Source organism: Castor canadensis, chromosome 4 (assembly GCF_047511655.1).
Source record: "Castor canadensis chromosome 4, mCasCan1.hap1v2, whole genome shotgun sequence".
NCBI lineage: Eukaryota > Metazoa > Chordata > Mammalia > Rodentia > Castoridae > Castor > Castor canadensis.
Window position 1 is genome coordinate 7,863,602 of NC_133389.1, and position 24,533 is coordinate 7,888,134.

Genomic DNA, 24,533 nt, shown 5'->3' on the forward strand with positions numbered 1-24,533 from the left:
ACCGACTGCTACTATCTGTTCTGTATTCAATGGGGTATCTTGAGTGCTGTCATTGAAAAAGAGAAAGTCTTGTTTGTAAATTAAATGTAAATTCATCCACCTATGCCCGCTATCGCAAGGGAAGCTAGATGATCTTCAGGCCCTTCATAGGATGAAGCATCTCTCCAGGAAAGCATAACTGTCTCCCCTCAATGCTAATTTTTCCTGTATTCCCTTCACGTTCACATGGTACCCTGTTTTATTTTCTAGGTTTTCAGTTACCCATGGTTAACTATGGTCCAAAAATATTAAATGGAAAATTACAAAAATAAACAACTTACAAGTTTTAATTTGTGTGCCGCTCTGGATAGCATGATGAAATCTTGTGTGTCCCATTTCATCCTCCATGACAGAATCCTCCCTTAGTCCACAGTGTCCATACTGTGTGCACAACCTGCTCACTGATCACTTAGTAGGCATCTCAGCTGTCAGATCTACTACCATGCTATCACAATGCTTCTGTTCAAACAACACTTAATTTTCTTAATTATGGTCCAGATCATGTAAGTAGTTATGCTGACAAAGCATATATGTCAGAGAAGCTGTAAAGTGTTTCCCATAAACCAAATGTCTAAAGTTCTTGAAATAATAAAGAGAAATCACATGCTAACTCCACAGTAAGTTCTTGTTAATTTTTCTGTGCCCAATTTGTAAATTGAACATTATCATAGGTATGTAGGTATAAGGAAAATGTAGAGTTCACTACTATCCATGATTTTAGACATCTACGGGAAGACTTAGAATGTATTTTCTGTGGAGACTACAGTATATGAAACTTTTCCTATTGTGATTGTATTAAAATTCTGAAAATACTTTTTAGCCCAGAAATAAATTTGGATACACAGTAACATAAATATTTTGTTATGGCTTCACTTAACAAAAAAGCAATTCCCAGGAAGAAAATTTCCTTATATGAGAAAAAACAACAAACTCAAAAACAGTTACCATCATTAAGAATACTAAGAGAAAGGTAATGAAATACTCCTATTCTATTTCTTTTAAATAAAAATAAAAATGTCAGAGTTAACTGGGGGAAAAAATTTCACCATGGAAATCTATCACTGCATCACGATGAGGATTTTCACTCCCAATATTGCTTCTCTGTTAATCCAAAGAAGACTTATTAACTCATTTTACTGCTGTATTAAAATTGAAATTTTAAACTCAGTCAGAGGAGAAGACTCAAGATTGTTGTTTTGTTAGAAATAGTAATTTATGCCTCTTCACATACATGTGGCATTTCAGGTGAGCACCGAATTCTCAGTGGTGTTGGAATGACTTTTGATGTGATATAACAGTTATTATAAAGAGAAAATGGCAGAGAGTGAAACCTGGTGACCCTCCAGGATCCTGATATTTTTCAATTGTCATTTTTACTTCAAAGTAAATTCCAGTTTCCAATAACAGCATGATCAAATAAAGAGCAAAAAGAAATGTTGGATCTAGCCCTTACTCTAGGAGGCAGAACACCCATATTTTGTGTAAATTATGTTCCTTTGGATTTTCAACCAACAATATCCATATACATCAGAAAAATATTTTATATCAAAATTCCTAGAAAAGTTTAAAGACTGCTTTTAACCTCATGGTATCTTTTTTTTTTGATATCTCAATTTATTTTGGTTTCTGTTCAGTGACACAAAAACACATTGCAATGCCATTTACAGAAGTTCAGTAAAACATTTTATATTGAAGAATGCCCATCATTACACCACAACACGCTTTAAAAAAATTAAATTAAGTAATTGTAGTTAAGTTACAAAAAGCTGAAAACATATAAATTGCTAAATATGACCATCTACTACTTGGACAAACACTTTTAACAATCATTTACTTAACATTGTAGTCTTGTAAATTAAAAGAATACCTATCAGAGTGTGAGGGGCTGGCTTTGTTGGCACTTTGCTCAGATCCAAAGCCTTTACAGGAGTTTCTAGATTGGAATATTTAGGAAATTCACATCTGATTCATAGAACTAAGTGAATTCAGAGTCACTCTTGGCTTTGGATGTACAGCTAAATTAAACTTAAAATCTCCTGCATTCTTACTCAAGCATGGCCATGCCAAACTCAACCTTTCTAGCAAGGATTTTCAGTACACAGCCTGGCAGAAGCACAGGTTCTGGTGACTAACACACCCTCCTAAGTTCAGATGGTTCAGAAAATAAGTAAAATGCTCTAGCTTTCATCACACATGCAACATGTTTCAAGTTACCCTATAAAAAACAAGACTGGAAAAAAAAAAACAAAGACTGGATTAGAAAGTGAGTATCATCATCAAGGGAATCTTGGCAGTATAAAGTTCTGTCACAAAATGTTTCATCCAAAGCCATCACCTCATGGTATTTTAATAGATTTTCTATTATTTAGGCGACTATTAACACTATAAAGATAATTTATTTGCTCACAGTTCCCCCAGAGAGTAAGGAGTACATGTCATGTTACAGGAGCCAACAAGATGAATCGCCAGGATCTATCATGGTCACTGGGGCACTGGTGGGGCTGGTGGCTGCTTTTGTTGTAATTTCTGTGGAAAGGAATGGGTAAGACAGTCCAAGTAAGCTTAGGACTGGATACTTTGATCATTTAGGTAGGCTCTGGGTCAAAGGGGCTCTCCCTAGTTGTTTAGAACCTGGCCCTGATGTGAGTAAGATAGAATGATGTGCTCAATTATTATCATTATTGAGAGCCCAATAATGGAAGTGGTTGAGACATGGACTTATCTAACTATCTGTGAAGGAGAACTCATAGCAAGAGCCTCAAAACTGGGTTCAGGCACTACTTTAAACACTATATTACACATGGTTTAATGAATTCTGCAACACGCAATGTAGCTCATTGTAGTTCCTAAGGGCACCAGAAAATTTTTCTAAAAATGGAGAAAAAAAAGAGAATTTAGCATCCAACCTATAGATTCCCTCTCTTAAACAACTCACATCAAACATGGCAGAGTAACTTCCCACCTCCTCCCTCAAAGTATGTATTTTAGTAAGCTAATCAATGTTATTGATTTTATTTTAGCTTTTGCTTGATGGTTATCTTAACGCTATGATAAACAGTTATATTTAATCAAAACTAGTAAAATGAATGTTTGTATGAGAAAAGAATTAGTCATCCTTTAAAGAATGATGTATCAAAACAGTAATTACTATTTTTGTATTGCATTCTAAGGTTAAATGCTGGCCTGGGTGCCTTACAAACACTGAAGCTAGTCTGTAATTATCTCCATTTTACAGATGAGAAAACTAAAGCTCAGAGGTGTCAGTAAGCCACTCATCCTCCCTCAGCTGTGAGTCAGAACGGCTTCAAACTCAGGTCTATGTGGCTTCAGTTCCACTTAACTATTCATCTCTACGTGAATAAAAAGCTACCTGATGTGTCTCTACTTAAATGTTTTCTCTTTTCTGCTCTCACAATTGCAGCAAGATTCTCCCTTAAAGATTTTTAACCAATTAGGCAGTATTGCACAGATAATCCCATTTAATATTAAAGAAATAATAGAGATAGCATTATCTTTCTTCATAATAATAATTCAGTTTAGTTAATCTATGTTTTCAACTCTCTCTCTGGAACCTGGATGTCAGGGGCACAGGACATGTCCCAGACCAAGAAAAAGTCAGGCCTGGAGAAGACAGATAACTAAGGGGTGATCCAATCTTTCTGACTCCCTGGGGACACTGAAACCTGGAAGGGAAGCAACTTGTCCTTGATATTTGTGAGGAACAGGTTTCTCTGGGCAAAGAACCCATGTTCTTTCCACTAAGTTGCAATGATTTTTTAAAAAAAACTTCTAACAGTAGCAATGTCAAATTATTTCTAAATTCAAGTTTCAACTGTGTAAAACTGTACATTAAAAGAAATGCAATTTTAAAGTCAGATCTACTTCTATCTGAATGTTTAAGTAAAATGTCCTCTAGAATAAAAGAATACACCCATCCCACACAGTTCCTCCAGAGTGATCCAAGGTCAGAGTCCATCCCATAGCCATGAGAGATGCACTGGATTGCCACCCCAGCCTGAAGGAGTTGACAAAGGAACAGGTGCACTGGGGACTAACCAACCTACTTCATTCCTCCCAGTATTTTTGCTTTGATAGTACTAAGAGACCAGCCCCAGCAAATGTGAGAAGAAAAGGTAGTGGAGAGGTGAGATGAGAAGTAAGAAGAAGCAAAATGGAATCCTGCATCAGATTTTACCTTCTCCTCAAAAGAGAGGCATAACACTAGCTTGGTATGGCTATGATCTGGGTGTATCCCCCCAAAAGCACGTGTGCTGGAACCTTTATCCTCCCAACTTAATAATAGGAAATCTCATGAGAGATGGCTAGGCCATGAAGACTCTGCCCCAATGCACGGAATAACACAGTTATCACAGAGCTTGCTCTCTCTCTCTCTCTATCTATCTATCTATCTCTGCTGCATGGGATAATACATCAAAAAGGCTTTTTCCAGATGTCAGCCTCTTCAGTCTTGGACTTCTCAGCCTTAAAACTACAAATCGATTCATTTCTGCTAATTTTAAAATACCCAGTCTGAATATTCTGTTATAGCAGCACAAAATGAATTAAGACAGACGAATGCTTACATGACAGAGGAATGTAAGTATCATTGTGCCACTTATGTGTTAGAAGTTACAAACACAAGCACACATAAATTTTAACCCAGTTACTTTCCTCATAAACTTACCCATTGCTTAGGAGTACATATTAAACTCTTAGTGTGCCTATTTTATCAACATTTTAGATCTCATAATTTAAAATATTTAATTCATATGAATTATTATTTTCCATGATAAGGTGGCAGACCTCATCAATGGGTGTGAAAAAGAATATTGAGAAAATTAAAACAAGAACAAATAGCACAGAAGACATTTCATATATTAACAGAAAGTGTTCTCTGAGAATGTCATGTTTTAAAGATTGAGGCCAACTGTCTGGTTGCTAAATACCTTACTTTTTAGTAATCACAAAAACTAACTCTGTGCTGGGCGCAGTGGCCTACTCAGCGAACCCCAGATACATAGAAAAGTACAAATAGGAGGATCAGAGACTGGGCATCAAGTGAGACCCTATCTCAAAAATAACTAAAACAAAAAGAGCTGGTGGAGAGCAGCCCTTGAGCTGGTAACTCAAGAGGTAGAGCATCTACCTACCTAGTGTGAGGCTCAAGTTCAACTCCCAGTACTGCCAAAAAAAATTAAATAGCTATGCCTATTTGTCACAAAATATCTGGTCAGCCAAGTCAAAAGGAAAAAATAGGTCTTTTTCACATATAGTATGGATACAGTAGCAAAGTGAACTATTTGTAACAAACTATAAATTTTAACCACAGTTAGTTTTTTAATGAAAGACAGCTTTGAAGACATGGATGAGATATGGTCTGACATTTACATAGTAATATTGGACACTATGAAATTACAGCTTAAGATTAGTCTTCCTTAAGGAAAAGTTCCTCTTTCTTCCATTTTTATTTCTCCTTTTTTCTTGGGCTAGCCTGTATATATTCTAATTTTAATCCTTAACTCAAACACATATTTTGGTCCTGTTTAACAACCTGACTAGTCTAGTACCCAACCACTCCTCACCTACATCCATCCGCAATGGCTCTCTCATCACATCTTTAAAGCTCTCACCTTACAAAGCAAGTTTCTCTGTAACTGTTCCCCATGCTTTGATATTTTTCCCAGCTCCATTAACACTTGGAATGGCCATGCTCCTCAGGGACAAGGGCAAGGGCTTCAATTTGTCCTTCAATTTAAGGTCTCACACTGGAATAAGCCTCATCTTCACCCTGCCCCTGAAAACTCAACTGCACCTGGAGTTCCCCTCATTGCCCTTCTGGAATTAGCATTCAACAGGAAATAGTGAAAAACAATTGTCCACTGGGTAGAAAAATGACTAAATTTCTATGGATAAACGCTTCTCATTAAGGATTTTCCACCTTAAGTTTTACCATGAAACAGAAAAACTTACCATCTAGAAAAGTTTCCCTGGAGAAAAAGAGGTCTCAAATCTTCATGCAAAGACTTTCCTAAGAACTTCACTGTACTCCAAAAGTCACACTTTCACCCATCCATTCATTCACCAAAGATTTATTGAGTTTCTACCTACCCTGTGCTAGGCATTATGCTAAACACCAAGTTTCCAGTGATAATAAAATAAAACCACTGCCTCTGCTTCTATGGGGGTGATGTTGCCCCTGTGAAGATGCCTTGGACTCTAAAATAAGGAATACAGATGGGAATTTCTTGGAAGGCTTCAAGTAAAGAAGTGATATCTTTGCCCATAAAAGGAGCACTCATGCTATATCCCATGATGAGAGTGAGGGATATAAGAGGGGAGTAGGGTAGAATAAGAGAGACCCATTAGAAGGCTGTTTCATTAGATAATCTTGGCTTAAGAGAGTGTGGTAATTGTGTGGGTGGCAAAGAGTAGTGGAATTCAGAATTTCTTATAAGTTTAATCCATCAGAGTTTGCTGACGGGATGAATGTGAACTTGGAGAAAGCAAGACACGTCAGAACATTAGAGATGGAAGATGTAGTAATTAAGGATGTCACTTAGACACCAAGAAGAAAGTAAGGATGCTGAGCTATGAAGAAGTCAGCAGAAAAAATCAGAAAGGCAGCTATCAAATTGCCAACCAGGACTAGGGACAGGTGAAGAGAACTATTTCTTAGGAAGTCTATCAGAAAATTTAATGATGCTCCAAGGTGCTAAATGCATGCAATGAAATTTTACAGTGAATTCTCAATACAAAAGCTATTTTCCAATTTTTTGGGCTTGGAACTCTAACATAATGTTTTAAAAATTACCATCCTCCCTTCCCAGAATAAACCCACCTGTTAAATATATAGTAAAATGCATAATGTTAGATTCACTTCAGATCAAACTCCGGATCTTCTTCAATTTAAAAATTCAAATCCTTCTACTTGCATCATCTACTTCCTTGTAAGTTTCACCTTGGATATTAGAAATATTAATATATAATGGGCAAAGTTGTAGCAAAAAATTTTAAAGGATGGACACATTTTAAACAAGTTCCTCCCCACCCCCACTGAAATGGGATCAGCCTCCAAAATTATCTATGCATCCATCTTACTACCTACATACCTCTCAAATAATGCCAATGGAATAAATGTAGGCAAAATGGAGGCATCTGTAAACATGTGACTGTTGTTCATGGTTGAGAATGCCAGAGCAGTGATCCGTGGGGGTGAGGGGAGTCAGCCATTTACTACCTTCCTCCAACACTGTACTGACTGCACTGGTCACACTGTCTCGGGATCCTGCTTTTGCTGAAGCTTGCACCAGCTTTGGCTAAGCACAAAACTAGTCGGGAAGCACGTGGGGTGGGGGTGGAGGGATGGTAATTATCCCTGATCTCCTGTACAGGAATTCATAGAAGCAAGACCCCCTGAGACTGTGCAAACCTGATGCCCAAGGCATGTTGAGCAAGAAGTAGAGGGTGCTGTTTTGTGTAATAGTGCTCATACAGAATGCCATAACCTGCCATCTATAAAGCCAGAACAATTGCAACTTTGCAGATGGTACTAAATGCATTTCATTAAACTGGGCAAAATGATTCTTAGTAATGCTTTCATAACAGAAAACTTAAGATTGGGGGGATCTTTACCTAATCTCTAAAACATCAGAATTTTAAATTGATTATTTAGTTTCTTATGAATACATTTTTTAAATCACCAAGAACCAGGCCATTGAAACACTCTGGTGAGTGGCTTCCTTCTGAAAAAGACACATAACATAAACATATCTCTATACTAAAAACTGGCTCAGATTTTAGCCCACAACATAAGATAGCTGCTTCCTGTGTATCTCCTGATCCCCAGAGAGATGCTAATAAATTCACTTGTGAAGAATATTCTGTTCTACTTCTAAAAGTCTCCTTCAGTGCCGCCTGCCCCAGGGGAAAATGTACCAAACTATATAAAATTTTGAAATATTGTCATTCTCACCTGCTACTTCACTTCAAGTTTTATTGAAACCTTCATCCTTCATTGAAAGACAAGAAAGTGGTTTCAGGATGTTCCTGTTGCTGGAAGTAGCTCTGAGGTAAATGAGTGCCCTCATACTTCATTGATAGAAAACTCCCCACGGAACTTCACTCTGTAGCCTTGCATTATAATAAATTGGCATTTGAATGATTGCAAATATTTAACAATAATGAATCTCAATGGACAAATGATAGCAAAGCACGAATGAGTTACAGAAATTCATTAGAAATCAGCACAGCACAAGCCTCGCCACCAATAACATTTATCATTTTAACCACATGATGACTGCGTTTATTTTTAAAAAATAAAATTCTATCTGTTCACTTACGAAGCTAAGCAGATATCTGGAAGCGACATCCAACCCAGCCCTCTTAAACATGCAATGGCCTATGTTCTAAATAGCACTTGAATTTGTCCAGCTCTCTATCTTCAGACTTTTCCACCTTAGTGTCCACGCACACCACACACTGCAACGGTTGCTACCAGGCCTCCCACTTCCCATCTTGCTTGCTGCTAATCCTTTCTCTACTGGATGGCACCATGCCACTCATTGTTTCAATTTCTTCATTGGGTTTTCATTGCTACTATGATAAATTACAGCATTCAGCTTCAAGTTTACTATATGGCCTCTGGCTATAGATTTATCTCCAGATTGATTCCTGCATACCCTAACAAAGATTAAATTCTGAAAATTGACTAAAATTCTTTCACTCATTCTATCATTAAGCTCTTCGTGTTCTTGGTCAATAATCTTTTTCTCTGCCAAGAACCCTCCCCTTTCCAGCATGTTTTCCTAGCTTATTTAATTGTTCCTCCAAGTCTTATCTTAAGTCAGTTTCTCAGGGAGAAATTCTCTAGCCCATTGGTTAGTAAAACTTCCCTATTTGATGCCTGAATACTGCCTCCAGTCTCCCATTATAATACATATCCTGGTTTATCACAATTACTTACTACTTGCCTCTATTTCTTCTCTAAAATATAACCTCCATAAGAAAAGGTGTATTCTTTCAACAAAAAGAGCAGTGCTAGAGGTATCACAATACCCAGCCTCAAACTATATTACAAAGCAATAGCAATAAAAACAGCATAGTACTGGCACAAAAACAGACATGAAGACTAGTGGAACAGAATAGAAGACCCAGATATGAATCGACACAACTATGACCAACTTATTTTTGACATAGGTGCTAAATATACACGATAGAGAAAAGACAGCCTCTTCAACAAATGTTGTTGGGAAAAGTGGTTATCTACCTGCAGAAAACTGAAACTAGATCCATATTTATCACCCTGTACTAATATCAACTCAAAATGGATCAAGGACCTTAATATCAGACCCCAAACTCTAAAGTTGGTACAGTAAAGAGCAGAAACACTCTGAAACTAATAGGTATAGGCAAGGACTTTCTCAACAGAACCTTAGCAGCTCAGCAACTAAGAGAAAGTATGGACAAATGGGACTTCATTAAACTAAAAAGCTTCTGCACAACAAAAGAAATGGTCTCCAAACTGAAGAGAGCACCCACAGAGTGGGAGAAAATATTTGCCAGCTACACATCTGACAAAGGACTGAGAACAAGAATATACAGGGAACTCTAAAAACTAAACTCTCCCAAAATCAATGAACCAATAAAGAAATGGGCAACTGAACTAAACAGAACTTTCTCAAAAGAAGAAATTCAAATGGACAAAAAACACATGAAAAAAATGCTCACCATCTCTATCAATAAAGGAAATGCAAATCAAAACCTCACTAAGATTCCACCTCACCCCTGTTAGAATAGCCATCATCAAAAACACCACTAACAACAGGTGTTGGCGAGGATGTGGGGAAACAGGAACCCTTGTACACTGCTGGTGGGAATGCAAGCCAGTACAACCACTCTGGAAAAAAATTTTGAGGCTTCTTAAAAATCTAAACATAGATCAGCCATATGATCTATTAATCCCACTCCTGGGGATGTACCCAAAGGAATGCAACACAGGTTACTCCAGAGACACCTGCACACCCATGTTTATTGCAGCACTATTCACAATAGCCAAGTTATGGAAACAACCAAGATGGCCCACTACTGATGAATGGATTAAGAAAATGTGGTATTTATACACAATGAAGTTTTACTCAGCCGTGAAGAAGAATTAAATCTTATCATTTGCAAGTAAATGGATGGAACTGGAGAACATCATTCTGAGTGAGGTTAGCAGGCTCAGAAGACCAAAAATCATATGTTCTCCCTCATATGTGGACTTTAGATCTATGGTAAATGCAGCAATGTAGTTGGACTTGGGTTACATGATAAGGGGAGAGCACACACGGGAGGTAGGGGGATAACTAAGAAACCCAAAACATGAAAGGTTTGATGTCCCCACTGCAGAGGAACTAATACAGAAACCTTAAAGCAACAGAGGTCAATATGAGAAGGGCATCAGGAGCTAGCGAAAAGGACAGTTAGAGATGAATCAACTTGGGTTGTAACACATTTGTGCATGGAAGCAATGCTAGGAATCTCTCTGTATAGCTATCCTTATCTTAGCCAGCAAAAACGCTTTGTCTTCCTTATTATGCTTATGCCTTCTCTTCAACAAAATTAGAGATAAGGGCAGAACAGACTCTTCCTGGAAGTGAAAGGGTGGGCAGGGGGAGAGAAAGGGGGCAGGGGATAGAGGGGAGAAATGGCCCAAACAATGTATGCACATGTGAATAAACGAATAAAAAAAAAGGTGTATTCTTTCTTACAGTATCATGAGTATCCATCCACTGTAGCTTACCAACATCCATTCTCATGTCTAACACAAAGTAGGCATTCAAATATAATTAATGACAAATTATTAATAAATACGGTGAATCACACATCCTAAGACTTTCTTGTTCTTTATTCTTTGCATAAAGCACAGACAAGAGCCATGTAATCAATGAATGCTACCAAAAGACTTGTAAGCATAAATCACCTGGCGGATTACCTGAGATTCTGTATTGCTAGGAAAGCTGCTGGAGCACAGATGCCCCATCCTCATCCTCAAAGGGAAGTCTGATGTTTATTTGTTCTTCTGGTGACTTTGCTTTCTGTTATTGACTGGTGCAATATTTAACTGGCCAACATTAATCACTTGGAAAGCCCTTGGATATCAGAGAACTGGGCTTATGTATAGACACATTTTGTTTAGTTATTTCCAGATGATCATGCTAAAAACAACCTATTTTAAGAAGAATCAAGGATGAGTACTGTGAGAATCAAAGTGAGGAAACAGACTTTAAATGGGGAGGAGGGGATTTAGAAGGAAATCAAGGTAAGGCACATTGGTCTGGTACACGTCTTCTTTTTCTTCCTCCTGAGTTAATTTGATGGCAGCCTGGTAAGAAACATTTGAAAGGTTTGAAGTACTTTGCCAAGGATACCAGTGCTATTTACCCTACTTTTGAACCACTGTCTGAGCAGTTTCCCAAATAAGGAAACTCTAATGGACATAATAGGTATACCTGAAACTAGCTTTATGATTTCTGGTCTTCCTTTATTTCCCCTTTACATTAAACTCTCATTTTTCACACTAAAATAGTTCAATGAGCTGAGTAGTTATCGACTTGCTCATTTCCTTCTGATTTGTCTGTGGTTTTGTGTTTCCTTCATAGTATCATTTACCCCTTTATGTATGTCTAGCTCTTTGATATTCTCCACCCACAATCCTTTTTGGCCTCATGGTCTTACAAAATAATTGATGACACTCAGGGATAATCAATGTCCCCTTATTGACTGTAATTCCCACAGCTCAGGAAAGCTCCCTCTACACCACACTCTGATCCCATGCTGTACACCCTATGGTGCAACATGTAAGCACTTTTAGACACAATTGTAATTATATAATTGCTCTTGAAATGTCATTCTCTCCCACCCAACTGAGAGTGCTAAGAATGAAAGTAAGCATTGTGAATAAATGTTCATCATTTCATAAAAATAATTAGGTAAATCTTTTCTCATACTGAGGTAATTCCAATCAACTGAGTCTGCTTTTTAATTTTTATTTACAAAACAGAAAAAAATACTTAATATTTAGATTTGGCTAACTGAAAGACAAAAATCTTCCTCATCGGTACAATAAATATCCTTTTCTGCTTTTTGCCTAGCATTTTTTATTTTAAAACTTACATAAAACTACATTAGGAACCTCTTATTTGGACTTCAAGAAAGAGTTCATTCTGGCCTTAAACTATGTTTTCAACATTAATCTCCTTAGAACACTACTTTATGGTGTCAATATAATGTTCATTGTTTTTCAAATTTACATTATAATATCAAAATATCTACCCATATTTTAAAGGCCTTCCAAAATTCAGATTGATCGTATTATCCATCCTTGCCTTGAATCAGTCTTAAACCCTGTCTACTTTTGCTCAAATTGATTTTCTCCTTGCCTTTCCACATACATTTGCACAGAAGTTTCTCCTTGATTTTTGCCTTATCTTGTCCTATGTCTTAAATACCCATGCCTACCCCTACCTGACCTATGGAAATCCTACTCCATTCCAGGGCTCAACTAAAATCCACATTTCCTAAAATGTATACTTTAGAGTATTCATTCTGAAAAAATCTCTTATTTTTTAATCTTTAATTAAAATTAATTAGTACAAAAATTACACTCTATTAAATAAGTAAACTGTCAACTATAGCATTGTGTAGTGGCTTAAACACCAAGAATAATTTCTTATTGAAGAAACAGTACTGAGAAGGTAAGGTTATCAAAGTCAACAGGACAATCAGACAAAATGTCTGCCCTCTTCAACCTATAGCTTTCAAAGGTGACCTTGGAGGTGGTCTCCATTCCAGTCTGCCAGAAGAGGTCGGAAAACAGAAAAGCACTAACAGGAGAAGTATCCAGAACTTGAGAATAGAATATCTCATGTCCTCACAATTCCTTAAGTGAAAACTCACTCATATGCCATTCCTAACATCATGTGAAACTGAAGTCATCTGAAGTCATCCAGCCATGTGACCAGAAAGAAAAAGACATGGCATTTCTAAGCAGGGAGGTGTCTCTACCATAGGTAAAGTATAAGGAGGTTATTCAAGAACTTGGGACAAATCTCCTTTAATCATTACTTGAATCATTTTTTTACTTTTCACATTTTATGATTTGCTTATACAAGTCCTATACACAGTTCTTTTTTAAATATCAGTGATCGTAAGCAAGATTTTTTCCAGAACCTGGCTTGTATTCAATTCCCTGCTGAATTCACTAACAGAGACTTCTAAATGAAGATATTTTGAGTTATGGTAAAGTATAAGACCCATATGTTTTAGGCACTGGATGTGAAGGGACAGAGCTGTCATGACGACGCAGAAGTTGTTGAGAGGGTGTTGTGTTCTCAGCTAGACAGAAGGCGTATCCACTCCAGCAAAGAGGCGAGATCCAAGGAAGAGGCAGGCAGATGTACGCTGTCATTCTTCTGAAACATTCAAGTTATCTCTCATCCATAGAGAAAAATAACCTATTTCCATTAAGAAACATTCAATACTAAGGAAAATTGTGAATCCTTTCAAAAGAGTACATGTCAACAACTTAAATAGCTGCATGAATTGAAGCATCTTGGGGAGGAATTAGTCCATATTCATGGTGATCAGTTACTTATCCTGTTAGTTCAGATACGGGATGCCTGACAATATAGAGCAGACTGAGAAGCAGGAAAAAGTCCTATAAATGAACAGAAAAGTGAAGATAGGCCCAGTAAAAAGTAATAAAAAATAGTTTAAAAGGAAAGTGGGACCTAGTTGCAATCTCATCTGACAAATTATGTGGTTATCCAAGGGTACATGGTGAATGGTTTCAAGAGGACTCTGGAAATTAATAACTAAATCCTAAAAATGGATGCTCAGAGGCAAGATACCTTTCTCAAAAAATTTAGGAAAAATCAACACTAAAATCCAGTAGTGTAGCAGGTATCCAGGTAAGCAGGTATGCAGGTATGCATTCTAAGACAGCAAACCTAGCAACTGTTACAGGAACAGTTGGAATAAGAAACTAATTGGAATGATGTCCCCCTCCATATGCAATCAGTTTGTATTGTAGACTCCATGTTCAGAATTGGCCAACATCATGCCATAACCCTAACCTAAACCACTATTTCCTTTCCCCTGTAATATTAAAAATCCTCTTTATTGGTTTTTCCTCATTTACTCCTAGCAATCCCCAAATTGACTATTCATATTGCAACTAGAATGACATTTTAAATTACTGTGTTTGTATGTATTAACTTATACAACTGCCCTTGGAAAGTGTTAGTGGAAGGTAGGAGAAAGCATAAAAGAGAAACCTATCTCCAAAATAAGTACCAATTTTCATTATGAATTAATCATTTTACTTCACCAGTGTGGGAAGGGTCTGTTTTCACTAGTGTTTGATTTGTCTTTTAAATGCTGAGGTTATATAGAAAACTGTTAGCCTTTCTCTTAACAAGCCATACTTTCAGCACTGCCTAGAATCCCACTGTAAAAGCATTCTATTTAAATGACCCTTGGGCCATATGTAGCCACCATCCTTATCTCCATTGCCTCTCATTCATGGGCCCATTGTTCAAATGCTGGGTTAACTGAATGTGGAGGCTGGTGACAGCAATTGGATGAATCATCTCATCTACTAGGTTGTTCACTCCGATGGGCACGGATATGAGTCCTAAGGATTTGTGCCCACTCCCATAGCTTATCTATATGTCTATTACACAAACTGTATGTCTTTAATGTTCCAAAATTGCTTTTTCTAGGACCCAAATCAACAAAAAAAGAAAGAAAGAAAGAAAGAAAAGCCATATCTCACTGCCCATATGTAACAGTATTTGATTACATGGTGCTCATTGCCAGATGCACTCTCTCTACTAGGGGCCAGGACCATCCAGGAACTGTTCAAATGATGCCTTTGACATGTCTGTCTCCAGAACCCTATGGATCTAATGTTAAAATTAGGAGTGGGGATACTGCCATAAACACCAGATGGTATCCATATCCAATACACCATACAGACACCTCTAGTTAGATAAGATCTTCTTGTACCACATCCTGTGGCCAAGCCCTTCCAGTTCCATCTACCCAATGACAGCCACTATCTGTGTCACTATAATATGGGTTCAAGGATTCCCCTTTATGGATTCAGATAGTTCCAGAACTCAAAATGCCCCCAGAGCATTATGCTCCATTGTTTTTATTTCTTTACTTATTTGCTTGTTATTTTGAGTCTGGATCTCACTATGTAGCCCAGGCTGGCCTGGAACTTGTAATATAGCCAAGACTGACATGGAGTTGGTCTTGACTTGCAATCTTCCTACCTATAGCCTCCTGCCTAGCTGGAAGTGCACCACTACTTCAGCTTTTCTTTTAAGATGGCTCTTGTTAACTTCTTGCTGAGTCTGGCCTTGACCTGAGATTCTCCTAATCCTTGCCTCCTGAGTAGCTGGGATTTCAGATGTCAGCCACCACACCCAGCCCTTATGCTCTATTCTTAAGGATGAAAGTTGAAAGGAGCAATAGTTTTCCCTTTACTTTTAAAAGCATGACCCTTACCACTAGTTCCCTAAAAACTTCACTGACGTAGAAGAGCGTCAGTTTTTATAGGATTTATATCCTACTCCTTGGAATTATTTTTCTTACCAACTTGCTCAGCACTTCTTACTTAGCTAATAATTAGGATTATGTCATCTAGTGCCCCAGTATGGTATTCTTTGCAATCAACAGATGCTCCAGGTGTCTTCAAACAGTACTATGAGAGTGGACAGGAGAATCAAAATAGCCCTGGACAAGACCTAAACTGTCCCATAGGAACAGGAATTTTTTCTCATACACTTTTTGATAGGGATAGAAAAGAACATGGTCATTAAATCAGTAGCCACATATAACATGAATAGGTTGTGCTAATCTGCTATTTGAGCTTCTACTTGGTTAAGTTTTCTGTAGTCACTGTCATCTGCAATGATCTATCCTTGCTTTATAAAAACCAGATTGGTAAATTAAATTGAACTATGACAATAACACTGTTTCTACATTCTTTGTATCTTTCAGGAAAGCACTAATCTCAACCATACATCTCTCACCAGAGATTCATTATTGTTTTGATTTATTAACTTAACAAAGGGATGGGAAGCTACGTAGTTTTCCATTTCACCTTCCACACTAAGATCTCTTATTCTCTATGAGAAGAGATCAGTGTGACATTTCACCATATTTGTTATATATTGGACAGATAATAGATAAGCAAAGAGGTAAAAATAGATATAGATAGATGATAGATAGATAAATAGATAGATAGATAGATAGAGTAGATAGTAGATACACACAAACAATAGAAAAATGACCACTACGTGAGTTCAAGGATCTAGAAGACACCAGATTAACCAAATATAATCCAAGGCTCTCTTTATTATCAGACAATTCTAAACAGGGAATTGGTGGTATGTTGAATCTTGAAGCATGAACATAAATTCATATTTGGTGCCAACTATCCTTGAGATGTTTGTATACTTCCCTTTTACCAACAGGGTTGATTAACTGGTTTCCAAGGTATTTTCCCATAGAGTCTTGGTCCTTAACTCCTTATGTTTCAAATCTATAAACTGGTTGTGAAACTTGGAAAGTGAACATGACATTTTACTCCAGCAGGGTCCTGATCCCCTTAATTATCTCCCCTGGATCTTTCCACATCTGACTGCCCATATAACTTGCATCTAGAAACACCATAATCCATTAACCAGGCCTATAGTTTTCTGTATTCAACTCCCTTCATTGCCACTGAAGATTTGCTATTTATTGTTTTCATTATCTCCCTCTCAATCTGTCACCGCATGGCCACTTCTTACCTTCCTGTACCTAATCTCTATTGCTATCAGTAAGCCCAGTTTTCCAACAGAATCTCTTTTGCTACTATACCAAAGCTAACAGAAGCAGCAGCTGCCCAGATTCCTAAAGATGTCATTGCCCTCTCACCAGAATTTTCTTTCTACTTTGATTAATGGAGTCTTTTATTATCAATTTCGTAAGTGGGATCTTAAGTTTAAAATTTTTATGATTGTCTCCCACTCCCTCTCTCACATTTTTTAAATATGAAAACAATGAAATGTTTGTGACTTAGTAGAGATCTGAAGAGATATTAGACTGCTGTCATCAATGCAGTAAGCCAGCATTATGTTCTACACAATGTCAAGGTGAGCAGGGTCTAGTAAACAGTACTGGGAAAGACAGAGGTATATTTAATATGACTCTGGGGTGAAGAAGTAATCTTTACTTTGCTGTATAGTATAGCTCTTTTATAGTTCCTGAATGTCATTTATTCAGGAATTGCTTCCCTAAAATGTCAGATTAAAGTGAGTTCCTAAAGTACTACTTTCATAGTATTCAGTATGTCTGCTTTTTAAAAAACATTTGTCATCCTTATTGTTCCACACTTATACCTGACAGTAGTAAGCTCCCTAAGAAGAGTTGTGCTTGTCATGAGTCTCTAGCATCTAGCTAAAGTGGATCTAGAGTAAATTTTTGATTTGCATTGATTGAATTGAAAGAGAAAGAAAGGGAAAGAGAAAAGAGGAAAGAGACAGGGGAGGGAGGGAGAGAGGAAGAAAGAAAGGGGCGTAAGAAGAGAGGGAAGGAGGGAGAAAGGACTTGAAGTATAAGATTGAAGGAGAACATCTGACAGAGCTATTTTGATCTGAATATTGAGCTAGTGGATAAAGCTCAATTTTAAAATCAGAGGTAAGATTTAAGAGGAAAGAGCAAAAAAGGGCAGAAATGGACATGGAAGACATTCTTCCCTGGGGAAATAGGCATAACACGAATTCCAACAAGCACCACCAATATATGCAACTGTTCACTACAATTCCTCTTCAGGAAAGATGATATTAACATGTCATTAACATAAGCAAGTGAACTTTATCTTCCCACTCGCCATAAAAGTAATTCCATAAATGATCACTGAGGGCTTGTCTAAAAGGGTCAAAGCTTTATGAAGAAACTTGCTAACTTTGCAGTCCTGAAAGAGATTCATCATATAGGTTGGATATAAAAAAAGTAAGCAGTAATAGGACATATGTGCTTTTGCAGTAAGTATTTGCAATAAAAATTTAAACATTAAGTATGTAATCTATTGTTTTCCCTTATCTTTTCTTCTTGAAATAAAATATGATAAATATATCAAAGAATCAATAGTAAATTAAGATGTACACAGTAGTTGTTTTTGGCATACTCATGGACAATCTGTATATTTAAAGCCCAATGTAATTTTGGGCAATGAGATAAACAGAAAACACTGCTCCTACTTATTTTAAAAGCAGTATAGGATGTGGCAAAAATGAGATCCCGATTAAACCAACTGCTTGTTAAACCTTGTACCTCATCAACCATTCCGTGCTCCAGGCCAGTTTAGATGCTTTGTTTGCCTTCCCTTGTTCGATGCCCCTATTAACAGCAAATTTTTATGTCTTAAGTATTTATAAAGCTAAAAATGTGGTTATTTAAAGGAACTGGTGTGTACACAAGTACAAAAAGGTTTTAACCTGTTTAACAGTCATTCAATTAAGCTGGCAAATGCATAGAAAATAACTCAATATAATTAATTGTGCAGCATGGTTAGCATCTCACCTGTCCTCAAATGAGCACTAGTTAATAGTTGCTGAGTCTGGTTACCAGACAGACAGTTGTCATTCTTTCTGAGATCCATTGCCACGCCTCCCTGACCCCAAGTCTCTGACTCCACAGCCAAAAGATACACGATTTCATTACAAGACTAATGAGATAACTATTGACAATTCTGGTGGAGTTTTGCTGCTACCACATTCATATCTGTTGTGCTGTCATTTTTACTTCTGTCTCAGTTATTACACCAAATCAAGAAGCCATGATACAAAGGGCGTGCAGAAAGGAATATATGATTTGGCAACATGAGATGAAGGTCCAAATCCTTGATCACACACTAATTGGCTCAATTTTCTCCCTGAACTTTCTGAACTTCAACTCATCACAGGATGGTAGAGAGGAAGAAACACCTTTGCTTCCACATCATGACCACTGCCTTCATATCCTGACATCCTCACTGTGCCCTCGTGCAGAGACATGGCAACAGCAGTACTTCTGATGCTAACGTCAATCTGTGCCTGTAGAATAGAAACACTAATTCTATGGGGAAAAATTATGGAAGTACATTATATAAATGCATGAAAATAGCACAACAAAACCCACCAAACACTGTCTAAAATGATAGGCAGAAGGAAGGGTGACTAAGAAAGTAATATAAATGGGGTGAATTTGATCAAAGTACATTATATGCATGTTGTAAATATCCTAATGAAATGCCTTTGTACCATTAATTCATGCTAATAAAAATTTAACAAAAACATGCTTTGGAAAACCCAACCTCATTTTTTATATAGAGAAAGAAAACATGTAACTCATATGGGAAGAAAATGAAACAGAATAGGTATGGATTCTTTCCTGGGAGGAAGCATATCTACAAGGCTAAATCATATATTATGGATTTAGGAGCATTTCTCAGGAAAGAACCTGAAACATTTCATGATAAACTTCTTTTTCCAATTGAATGTGTATGCTAATTCATTCAGACTGCTACAGCAAAATAGCATAAACTTGATAGCTTATAAAAGACAGACATTTATTTTTTACAGTTTTGGAGACTGGCAAATTCAGTGTCTAGTGAGAGCCACAGTCTCACAGAGGGTGTTGACTTGCTGTCTCCACATAGTAGAAGTGGACAAGTCAGCTCTGTGGGCTTGAATGAACCCTGTTCACAAGGGCTCTGTTGTCATAATCTAGTCACCCCTTAAAAGTCCTATCTCCAGAAATCATCTGATTAATGATATAAGTATATTAATTGGAAGGGAGACAGTGGGAACACAAATGTCTAGACCATAGCATTGTGTTTCAGAAAACAGAATGTGAGTGGAGAACATGAGTTACATCTGAGATTTTGTCAATATGTGACCAACACCACCACTCTCCTCTTCTGGACTACATCCTGCAAGGTAGTGTGCAGGCTGTCTGAAGCTGTACTCAATTTGGGGACAGAAAACAGAGTCTAATGCAACTCTACCATTGCCCAGTTCTGGGTCTTGAAGAGGTGGTAACAGTAGGTCAAATGATGAACTCCAAAATGTCTGTCCACCCAGAACCTTGGATTCTGACTATACTTGTGCAGTTTCTTTGTAAAACATATTGTAGTTAAGGATTTCATAATAAGATCATCATGAAATTAGGGTGGAGCCTAAGTCCAATGGCATGTGTTCTTACAACAGATGGGCAAAAGAACAGAGAGTCACAGGAAAGAAGGCTGGGCTAATACAAGAGTGGGAACAGGAGTGATGGAGCAGCAAGCCAAGCAAAGCCAGGAGCTGTGGGAAGTTGCAAGAAGCAGGGAAGGGTTCTCCTCTAGAGCCTTCAGCAGGATCCTGGCTCTGGTGACATCTTGATGTAGGACTTCTGTTCCCCAGAAGTTTGAGAGAATAAACTTTGATGATTGTGAGTCATCAAATTTGCAATAATTTACTATGGCATCCTTAAAAAACTAATACATTGGGGCTCAGGTTACTCACATGTAATATAATAGTGTTGGGACACATGATCCCTACAGCATCTTTCAAATTTGTTCGGTTACTATTGCATACTGGTAGAATGCAAATAAAATTTCTTAAGGCTATAAGGGAAGCCATCAAGGAATTAGAGACTCTCATTCTTTTTCAGTATCTTCCCCCGTACATTCGTAAAATCTTACCACTCTAGGTTTATGGAAAGTCTAACTCAAAACTATAACAAGTTTAAATGCAAAATAAGAAACAATTGTTTTCATCATGATAAAGGATGCAAATTATTTATACAGACACAGGTTCCTATGCTGAGAAAATATATTCTATGGCCTGCCACTTAACATTTTGTAGTTATGATGAAAATGAATGTAATCTGTCATTTTCCCTTTGGTTTAGTGGTCACTTGAAACTCACTTAATCATACAAAACAGCTTTTATTTAACATTTGCTTTGGTAGAACATTATGGAATGTACACTGTGGATACAGAAATAATCAATGACACCCCTGCTCTCTAAGGATCAAGAGTTGAGTGGTGGTGATGGGTAAGTAAGCCAAAATTTACATCAATTTTAATGTGTAACTAACTTTTGGGAGGTATCCTCAGAGAGATATGGAACTCAAAGAATGAGAAAGCTTGATAGGTGAGGCAACATGTGAACTATCTCAAAAATAAACAAATATAAACAGGAACTGTAAAGGAGAAATATATCCTATAATTAAATGCATAGATATATAGAATGATATTTAACTGGGGCATAATGTGCGTGGGATGGCTTAGTGGGAAATGGATCTAGAGAGACAGGTAAAAATCATCACATAAGCATTAGATTGCTTCAATCAACTCAAAGAGACAGAGATGGACAGAAGGTAGAGGTGACAGAGCTAGATAGCTGATTCTTGTGGGGAATAAAGAAAATAGAGGAATAGCTATTGCTAACAGAGCAACTAGGAAGAAAATAGTATATTTACACAAAGATAGGAAGGGATTGGCAGGAAAAGGGAGATAAAGATTCAAGCTAAGAGTGCTTGCAGGGAATCTTCAGTCTGCTGTTCAGTAGTGAGATAAATCTGGAGTAAGAAAATTAATTTGAGGTTAAATATTGACTTTTACAACATTAGTAGATGAGCTCTCTCAGGGATTAGCATAAAGCTAAAGAAGAACCAACACAGAAATTCTAGGGGACATTGTTACTTAGGGAGCAAGCTGGGAGAGGAAAGGTCCCTGCACTAAGAGAAAGTGCTGATAAATGAAGGACCTATGCCAACATCAACTTGTGAGCCACCCAGAGGAATAGATTGTTCAGGAAAGAGGAAGCTCCAGCAGCCTCACATGCTCTGAAAAAGTAAAACAAGAAGGAAAGGTGTCCATTAGGTGGAGCAGTTTGAAGATGATTGGCAAACAAAATAAATAGTTTCAATAGGGAGGTGGGAGAAAAGGAAGTCTACAACACAAAGAAATTCACAGGGAAAATAAGTTCAGGAAGCAGACCACACCCTTGGCCAAGGAATGGCTCAAAGAGAAAGAAGCATGGTGTGAAAATGGGAACAGAGTTTCAGCATCAGGTGGAAGAAATTGCGAGATGGGGAAATGTCTCTAGATGTGAAGAGTGCAAGCGGGGAAGGGGGGTGAAATTCAAAACATAAGTTGATCTCTAGACAGAATAAATGTTTCAGCCAGTGAAACAGAGAATGAGGGAACAATGGCCAGATGTAATCTCAGCTACTCAGAAGACAGAGAATGGGGGCAATGTGGTCAGAGGCCAGTCCAGAACAGAAGTGCAAGACCCTATCTGAAAATAACTAAAGCAAAAAGGGTTGGGGCATGGCTCAAGTGGTAGAGCACCTGCCTAACAAGGACAAGACCCTGAGTTCAAACCCAAGAATTGCAAGAAAAAAGATAAGTTGACATTGAAGAAAAGGGGAGAGAAACACCAGGGAGGCTAACAGTAAAAGTTTGTGAGGCCCCAAGTTTCCTGTGGCCAGGAGTTCTCCATGCTAGATTGCACATTAGAAACCAGTGCCCAGGTTCCATCCCCAGAGCACCTGCTTAACTGTACTGGGAGTGTGGTCCAAGTACTGGGGGTTTTGATATTTTTCCCCAGGAGATTCTTACTTAGGTTCAAAGAGCAGTGGAGTAGAAAAAGCCTAGAGGAAATTAAGTCAATTCTGGTATTTAAGCCTGGCAAAATCATTAAAGCAATTGATGTGGGTGGTAATGATACACTGATATCAGTAATAATGGTTGAATTATAATAGTAAGTGCTACTGGTTGACGCTTAGCTGTACCAACACTCCAGGCACTCCAATTTTTATAAAATCTGAAGACATGCAAGCCTTGTTTTGTACATTGGGAAACTGAGACACAAAAAAGCTCACTAATTTTTCCCAAGATCATACATCTAATGAGTAGGGAAGATGCCCCGGGGAGTTTGCTTCAGGACTGTACCCTTTATCACGAGGCCACACTTGATAACTTAACACTCAAGACAGGCAGTCCTTGAAGACACCCTTGAGTTTGGTGTGCAAATGACCTCAGGAAGCAGATTGGTCTTCCCAGCAAGCTGATCTGCTAGTATTTACTAGAAATGAAAATAAAGACTCTTTTCTGTCTTACTTCCACCTATCCAATGAGCTGTTTCCTTTCAAGTAGTAGCACACAACAAATAAATTTAAATAGGTAAGAAAATAGTCTTGTAAAATTAACATAGAAAGATTTCACTTGGGCCATATGTGGTGCCAAACAGTTGTAATTCTAGCATTTGGGAAACTAAAGCAGAAGTAGCAAGTTCAATGCCAGTCTGGGCTATATTTTAAGACCCTGTCTCAGACAAAGAAAGACAAAACAAAACAAAAAAAATTTTCACTGAGAACTAAGTAAAGATGTGACATCAAGATTAAAAGGTATAAACAGTCAGCAGCTAACAGAATCTTCTGGGTTTCTGTTGAAATTAGTTTTAAAGTGATTCTTCCAAAGCAGAAATCCCAGAAAGGACTGCCCTATGAATGAAGAGACAAGAACTACCTTTCACCTTCAGTGTGCAACACAAGGTGATCAGAGCCTCAAGAAATGTGCTCTGCATTTCATACCCAGGAGAGAGGAGGGGACAGAAATTAGTTCAGTAAATTGAGCTGCAATCCACTGCTCACATGAATTACTGCCCACTTCTACTAACTCATTAACCCTTCTCTATGATTCTGTAATTCACTATTTTTGGCTGTGGATTTCTTTTATGAAAGTATAACAAAGTTTATAGTTGAATTATATTTCTTTTATATACATATTTAGATATACCTATATAGGCATATATTATGAATAATATATAACTATTAACATATATAGTATATACACAAATATATACTAATTATACAATTGTATGTGTTATAATTTTTTCATTAATATGCATTATTTATGTTATAAAATGTTCTGTGTAATGTATAAGTATTATTATATGATGTATGTTTATATATACTTTCATGTTTTATACAAATAATCATATTCTAAAGAGAATGTTATTAATCACATTATAGTCAGCATGATTTCAAGAGTCATTCTTATACATTACTATTTATATCCTGAAGAAAGATTTTTCTTTTTTTTAATTGTTTATATATTTATTCATATGTGTGTACATTGTTTGGGCCATCTCTTCCCCCCTTCCCCCCTCCCTCTTACCCTTTACCCCCTCGCTTCCAGGCAAAACATGTTCTGCCCTCTTCTCCAATTTTGCTGAAGAGATAACATAAGAGATAGTAAGAAAGACAGCATTTTTGCTAGCTTAAGATAAAGATAGCTATACAGAGAGATTCCTAACACTGCTGAAGCAAGAGTTTTCAATGAAAATCTCAAGACTCAATCCACATTTTAAAACTGATAAAGAATATCAGGAGAGATGAATATGTATAAGAAATATGGTCTGTAT